General features: G+C 40.4%; 1 protein-coding gene across 1 annotated transcript in view; it reads left to right on the top strand.

Moving 5' to 3' along the window:
- Positions 1-5291: 5291 nt before the first annotated feature.
- Positions 5292-6665, top strand: part of atp2b2 (ATPase plasma membrane Ca2+ transporting 2) — a 207139-nt gene continuing 205765 nt past the window's right edge. The window contains exon 1 of the mRNA XM_079597526.1: positions 5292-5468. The gene's annotated coding sequence lies outside the window, so the exon portion shown is untranslated. The remainder of the gene's footprint in view (positions 5469-6665) is intronic.

Below are 6665 nucleotides of genomic sequence, written 5' to 3'. Positions count from 1 at the left end.
TATATAGCACATTTCATACACAATGGCAATTCAAAGTGCTTTACATAGAAGAAATTAAAATAATCAAAAGAAATAAGAATAATTAAAACAGTTTAGAGTAAAAAAAAAAAAAAAAAAAAAAAAAAAAAAAATACAGTGCAAACAGTCGGACGAACAGTGGCACAGTGCTCATTCAGTAAATGCAATGTTAAACAGAAGAGTTTTGAGTCTGGATTTGAATGTGGCTACTGTAGGAGCACACCTGATCTCTTCTGGAAGCTGGTTCCAGCTGCGGCTGGCATAATAGCTAAAAGCGGACTCTCCTTGCTTTGAGTGAACCCTTGGTATTTCTAGTTGATGTGATCCTAATGATCTCAGTGATCTGTTGGGTTTATATTCAGTGAGCATATCTGCAATGTATTTAGGACCTAGGCCATTAAATGATTTATATACCAGTAATAATACTTTAAAATCAATCCTAAATGTGACTGGGAGCCAGTGTAAAGACCTGAGGACTGGTGTGATATGTTCATATTTTCTGGTTCTGCTCAGGATCCTGGCGGCAGCGTTCTGTACGAGCTGCAACTGTCTTATGGTCTTTTTGGGAAGGCCAGTGAGGAGTCCATTACAATAATCCACCCTGCTGGTGATGAAAGCATGCACAATTTTCTCTAAGTCTTGACTGGAAACAAAGCATCAAATTCTTGCAATATTTTTTAGATGATAGTATGCCGATTTAGTTATTGCTTTGACATGACTACTAAAGCTAAGGTCTGACTCTAGAGACACCAAGATTCCTGACTTGATTTTTAGTTGTTTGACCTCTAGAGTGAAGGTATGCGTTCACCTTGAGAACTTCATCTTTGTTTCCAAACGCAATGACTTCAGTTTTGTCTTTGTTTAACTGAAGAAAGTTTTGGCACATCCAGCTGTTTACTTCATCAATGCATTGGAACAGGGAGTCAATGGGGCTGTAATCGTTTGGCGATAGGGCTAAATAGATCTGTGTGTCGTCTGCATAGCTGTGGTAAGAGATTTGGTTCTTTCTCATTATTTGGCTCATTGGAAGCATGTACAGGTTGAATAGGAGTGGCGCAAGAATTGAGCCTTGAGGAACTCCGCATGTCATGGATGTCCACTCAGACTTATGGTCACCTATACTCACATAATAACCTCTCGCTTCTAAGTATGACCTGAACCATTTTAGGACTATCCCAGAAAGACCCACCCAGTTTTCCAGCCTGTCAAGAAGTATGTTGTGATCAACAGTGTCAAATGCAGCATTGAGGTCGAGTAGTACCAGCACTGATATTTTGCCTGTATCAGTATTTAAGCGAATATCGTTAATTATCTTTATGAGCGCTGTCTCTGTGCTGTGATGCGATCGGAAACCAGATTGAAAATTGTCAAAGTATCCATTCGAGCTTAAGAATTTGTTCAGCTGATTGAAAACAACTTTTTCAATGATCTTGCCAATGAAAGGAAGATTTGAGATCGGTCTATAATTGCTTAATATAGTCTTATCAAGATTACTCTTTTTTAGGAGGGGTTTGACAACTGCAGTTTTCAGGGAGTTTAGAAAACTTCCAGAGAGAAGTGAGGCATTTACCACTTCTAGGAGATCTGCTTCTAAGCTGTTTAACACACTTTTGAAGAAAGATGTGGGAAGAGCGTCAAGGGCGCAGGTTGATGTTTTAAGGTGCTGTACGGTTTCTTCCAAAATTTTGCCATCAATTTCTTTGAAATCAGACATAGTAACTACTTTCTCAGGTTGTGGTCTGATCTGTCTGACCCTAGTGCAACTCAGGGATGTGCTGATCACCTTTCTGATATTATTGATTTTCTCAGAGAAGAAAGAAGCGAACTCACTGCACTTGCTGTCTGAGAGCATTTCACTGGGAATCTGGCTCGGGGGGTTTGTCAGTCTCTCTACAGTAGCAAAAAGAGTGCGTGTGTTGTTTAAGTTGCTGTTAATAATATTTGAGAAGAAAGTCTGTCTAGCTTTGCCTAGTTCCATATTGAAAGCATGGATGGTGTCTTTGTAGATGTTATAGTGGACTACAAGTTTTGTCTTCCGCCACATGCGCTCTGCTTTTCTGCATTGTCTTTTCATATTTTGCACTGCTGTTGAGTTTCTCCAAGGTGCCTTTTGTCTACCACTCTTCCTGACCTTCACAGGAGCAATATCATCAATTACACTTTTAACTTTTGAGTTAAAAGAATCAAGGAGAAAATCAACAGAGTCAGCAGATATGCTTGGTGTTGAAGATATAGCCTTCATAAATAGTACACTAGTGTTCTCATTTAAGCATCTCTTCTTGACAGGCACAGATCTAGCTTCAATGGCAGGAGAGATCAATATATCAAAGAAAATACAGAAATGATCAGACAGTGCTACATCCTTAATAACAATCGATGAAATGTTTAGACCCTTACTGATAAGTAAATCTAGAGTGTGTCCACGATTGTGTGTCGGTCCATGTACATGCTGAGTCAGATCAAAAGTTTTTAAAACAGTTTTGATTTCTTTTGCCATATTGTTTTCTGCATTGTCTATGTGGATGTTGAAATCTCCGGCAATAGCAAAACAGTCAAACTCTGAGGAAATGGTTGATAACAGTTCTGTAAAATCCTCAGCAAAGGCTGAAGAGTATTTTGGAGGCCTGTAAACAATGATTAGTAAAATGCGTGGAGCACCTTTTAACACAATACCCAGATATTCAAAAGACGGGTAATTACCAAATGATATTTGCTTACATGGATAGACATCTTTAAAAAGAGCAGCTACTCCCCCACCTCTCCTATCCGTTCTGCAGACACTCATAAAAGTGAAGTTAGGAGGGGATGTTTCATTGAGGACAGTTGCACTGCAGTTGTCTTCTAGCCAAGTTTCATTTAGAAACATAAAATCCAGGTTGTATGTGGTTATTAAGTCATTGACTAGAAGTGATTTATTTTTAAGTGAGCAGATGTTTAAGAGTGCTAACTTTACAGTCTTACTTTTTGTCCGCACAGCAGTCTTAGTTTGGCGTGTAATAGGCACCAGATTAGATGGGTTTGCTGTACGGCTTTTGAAGGCCTTAGACTTTCTATCATGTAATCGAACAGCAATAGAGAAAGATACAGGCACACAGGGTTCCCGCTTGTTCTGTAAACATTTGAGAAAGTTACTGTTATCATAGCGGGGACCCGGCACATATCACTGAGAGCTGGTATCAGTTGTTTTTGGTTCACCTCGAGCAGAAGGAGGATGGTGTGAGCCCTGTCGTTGTGGCAGAGCCCGAAGAACTCTTGCAGGAGGAGGGGGAGGGCGAGCGGGGCCCGCAGGCTTTGGTGGTTTTGGGGCCTGCCGTTTTTTGGTTGATATCTGAGGGCTTGCAAAAGAGTGGGATAGTTTGGTTCCAGCATAGACCAGTTTTTCCATTCTCTCTGAGAAGCACAGAAGTGGAGATGCTGGAGATAGAGATAGCGTGTCTGGTGAGAGGGGCTGTTGCTCTGGTGTTATCGGAGGCTGTAATATGCTGTCCTGGTTTCCCTGGCTGTTTTCCAGGAAGTCGTCCTTGGGTGTTGAATCTTGGAGCAGTTCTAGTATGTCACAGTCTGTCTGTGGGCAGGGCTCAGCTGAGATTGTGTCCGTGAGCAGAAGTTGTTGTGGCTGAGTGGTGTTATCATTGTCCTTGTGTGACGTGTCAACCGCATGTCCATTCAGGTGCTGGAGTGAAGTCCTGTGGTCATTCATACTGTGTCCAGGTGTGTGTGTGCCATTCAGGTTGAGTGGATTGGCACACACTGCAGAAGGATGGTTGAGGGAGAAGTAGATATTGTCCTTTAGCACTCTTGAACCAAGTTTGTTTGGGTGGTGTCCGTCCTGTTGGAACAGTTGCCTCTGACTCCAGAAAAGATTGAAGTTGTCAATGAAGTTCACTCCTTTTATATTGCAGGTTTTTTGGAGCCATGAATTAAGCCCAAGCAACCGTGAAAACCTGTTTGTTCCTCTTGCTGGGAGTGGGCCACTGATGAATGTTTGTACTTTCAGTCTTTTAAGTGTTTCAAGAAGTTCATTGAAATCCTTCTTAAGGAGTTCTGACTGCTCTTTATGAATATCATTTTTCCCCACATGAATGATGAGTCGATTTGCAGTCTTATGTTTCATCAGAATGTTCTCAAGTTCCCTGTTTACATCAGAAATTGTTGCTTGTGGAAGGCAGCACGTAGTTGTATCCCTGCTACTAGTGTTTCGGATAATGGAGTCTCCTACTATCAGAGTCGTGTGCTCGGCTGTGCTCTGCGCTGAGTGCCGCTGTCTGCTCGACCTTGAGCGCAAGTTAGCATCAGTGTTAGCTAGAATAATAAAACAAGAATCAACATCAGATCCTGTGTGTGTGTGCGTGTGTGTGTGTGTGTGTGTGTGTGGGAGAGTCTGCTGTAGAAAAGAGAACGAGACAGCACTTGTAATTAAACAAGAATCAACATCAGCTTGGCTTCAGGAGATGAAGAACTGAGGGATTTGTGTTTTATTACTCTACAGGAGAGTAAGTGTTTTATTAAACAGATAAACTCATATCTCTCTCTAACAGAGTTCACTGTAAAGCATTATCAGCTGTGAAGATCATATCATTATGGTTGTTGTGCTGGAGTTTATTCTTGTGTCTATTAATGTGTAAAACGACAGTAACTCTTCAGCTTGAGATCTTTCATCTAAACTGGTTATATCTCTAGCAGTGAGTGTTTCATGAGCAGCAGGAGAATCATATCCATCCGCTCAGAGCCGAAGCACAACCACAACAATGTTCTTCCACAAAATACATGCAGTTTTGTTTTTTCACCGCTAGAGGGACAAAATATTCCTAGTGTCGCTTTAAGCGGAGTTACAGCCAGTCCTTCAGTGAGAACATACATTAAACAGAAAGAATATGTTTCTTTTACAGATAAACATTGAACTTGTTTTGTGCCAATTATCTTCCCGACTCAAATGAGCTTCCATAAATCCCCGGAAGAGATCTTTCTAAACACTCCATATGATCGGGAATATCCTTCATCCACAGCTCAATAGGTATGGCGAGGCGTAATGACTTTTGAGGCACAGATTGTGCAGGATTTGTGGGGATTATGCGGTTGTGTTTCTGACACACACACACACACACTCACACACACACACACACACACACACACACACACACACACACACACACACACACACACACACACACACACACACACACACACACACACACACACACACACACACACACACACACACACACACACACACACTCTCCTGAGAAACACATCATCATCACCTGCCGACGGATACACACACAGCTGTTACTCCCGCTTGACCTGACCGCGTTCCCTGGGTCTTCCCAGAGTCCCGCTCTCAGGACAAATCCATTGGGAAAAACGCATGGAAAAGTGCAAACCGCTCTATTTTTAGTCCTGCAGCCTCTGGATGTTCATGAAACGCCACTATGGTTCTCGGTTGCTCCAAAGTAAGTGCTTTTCTCACTTTCATTCTTTCTGAAAATGAGTTATTTTGTTCTTGTTTGTTAGTTTAGGTTGGTCAGAAATGTAAGGGAGATTTTCATGATATTTTCAGGTAATGTCCAGCAAACTTTCACTGGTGCTTATTATGTTATGTACGTGTTAAGATAAAACCTTCTTCTAACATATTTGAGATGTGTTGTCATGATGTTGAGAGAAACGCTCACAATGATATGTCCTAATTTATTATTAATTATTACACTGTTTTTATTCTGGCATTCTCTATTCAGTTTTTTATTGACATTATGCTATTTATTAATGAAGCTGCTTAGACATACTCTCTAGTTTCTAATGTTTTTATTGGTTAATGTTTTTATCTTGTGTTTTGACCGGGACCTTCGTACTTAGTTTCGATCCTTCATGTGATAATGTGTATGGAATGACAATAAAGACCCGAACTCTCGATGTAAATAAAGACGTTCTCAGAGGAAACTGCATTTTCAGAACATCCCTGCAATGTTATTTGTACGTAATGTCAATGTTAAATTTTCTTGGAATATTGCAAATAAATGTTCAAAGAATGTTATATTCTGAGTAAAAATAAGGATAGACTAACTAGACTAACTTTATCGTAGTTTTTAGAAACATTGCAAATGACTGTTCAAACGTCTTTAGTGTCAGCCTGCGGTGTTTGAGTGTGTTAGTTAATGTTGTCGAGTTAGAAAGCTAATCGATGCCTTACTATACGTCTGAAGTAGTTTCATGCTTAACATACGGAGGTTTTCTGCACTTTTCTCCCTGTGGAGTTCTGTTTAATTTAAATGCATTGTTGGCCTCAATTGCTCATGCACAGTAGGACTATTGAGCTATAGCATTATTATGCTGTGAATCATTTGGTTTTAAATGAAGTTTACATTAAAATCTCTTTTTAGAGCAGACGTTGGTATCTTGAGCACAGTTGAGACACGACTGAGATCTCTATGTGAGATTACTATGGACGTTTTCTCTTTTTAATATCACTATGAAAGCATTAATGTTCTCAGGCAGCGGATCATATGTCTCTGTTTACTGCTGTGGTTTACTTTACCTCCATGTTTATTGATCCAAACGTGTTTTGCCTGCTGATTTAAGCAGATTTATTTCTAGTGGGATCTTTCTAGAAAGAGTTGGGATTGCGTGAGGCATACAAATTCACCAGTTTAGTT

Source organism: Phoxinus phoxinus, assembly GCF_949152265.1.
Source record: "Phoxinus phoxinus genome assembly, chromosome: 22".
Taxonomy (NCBI): domain Eukaryota; kingdom Metazoa; phylum Chordata; class Actinopteri; order Cypriniformes; family Leuciscidae; genus Phoxinus; species Phoxinus phoxinus.
This window is presented reverse-complemented; position numbering and strand designations above follow the sequence as displayed.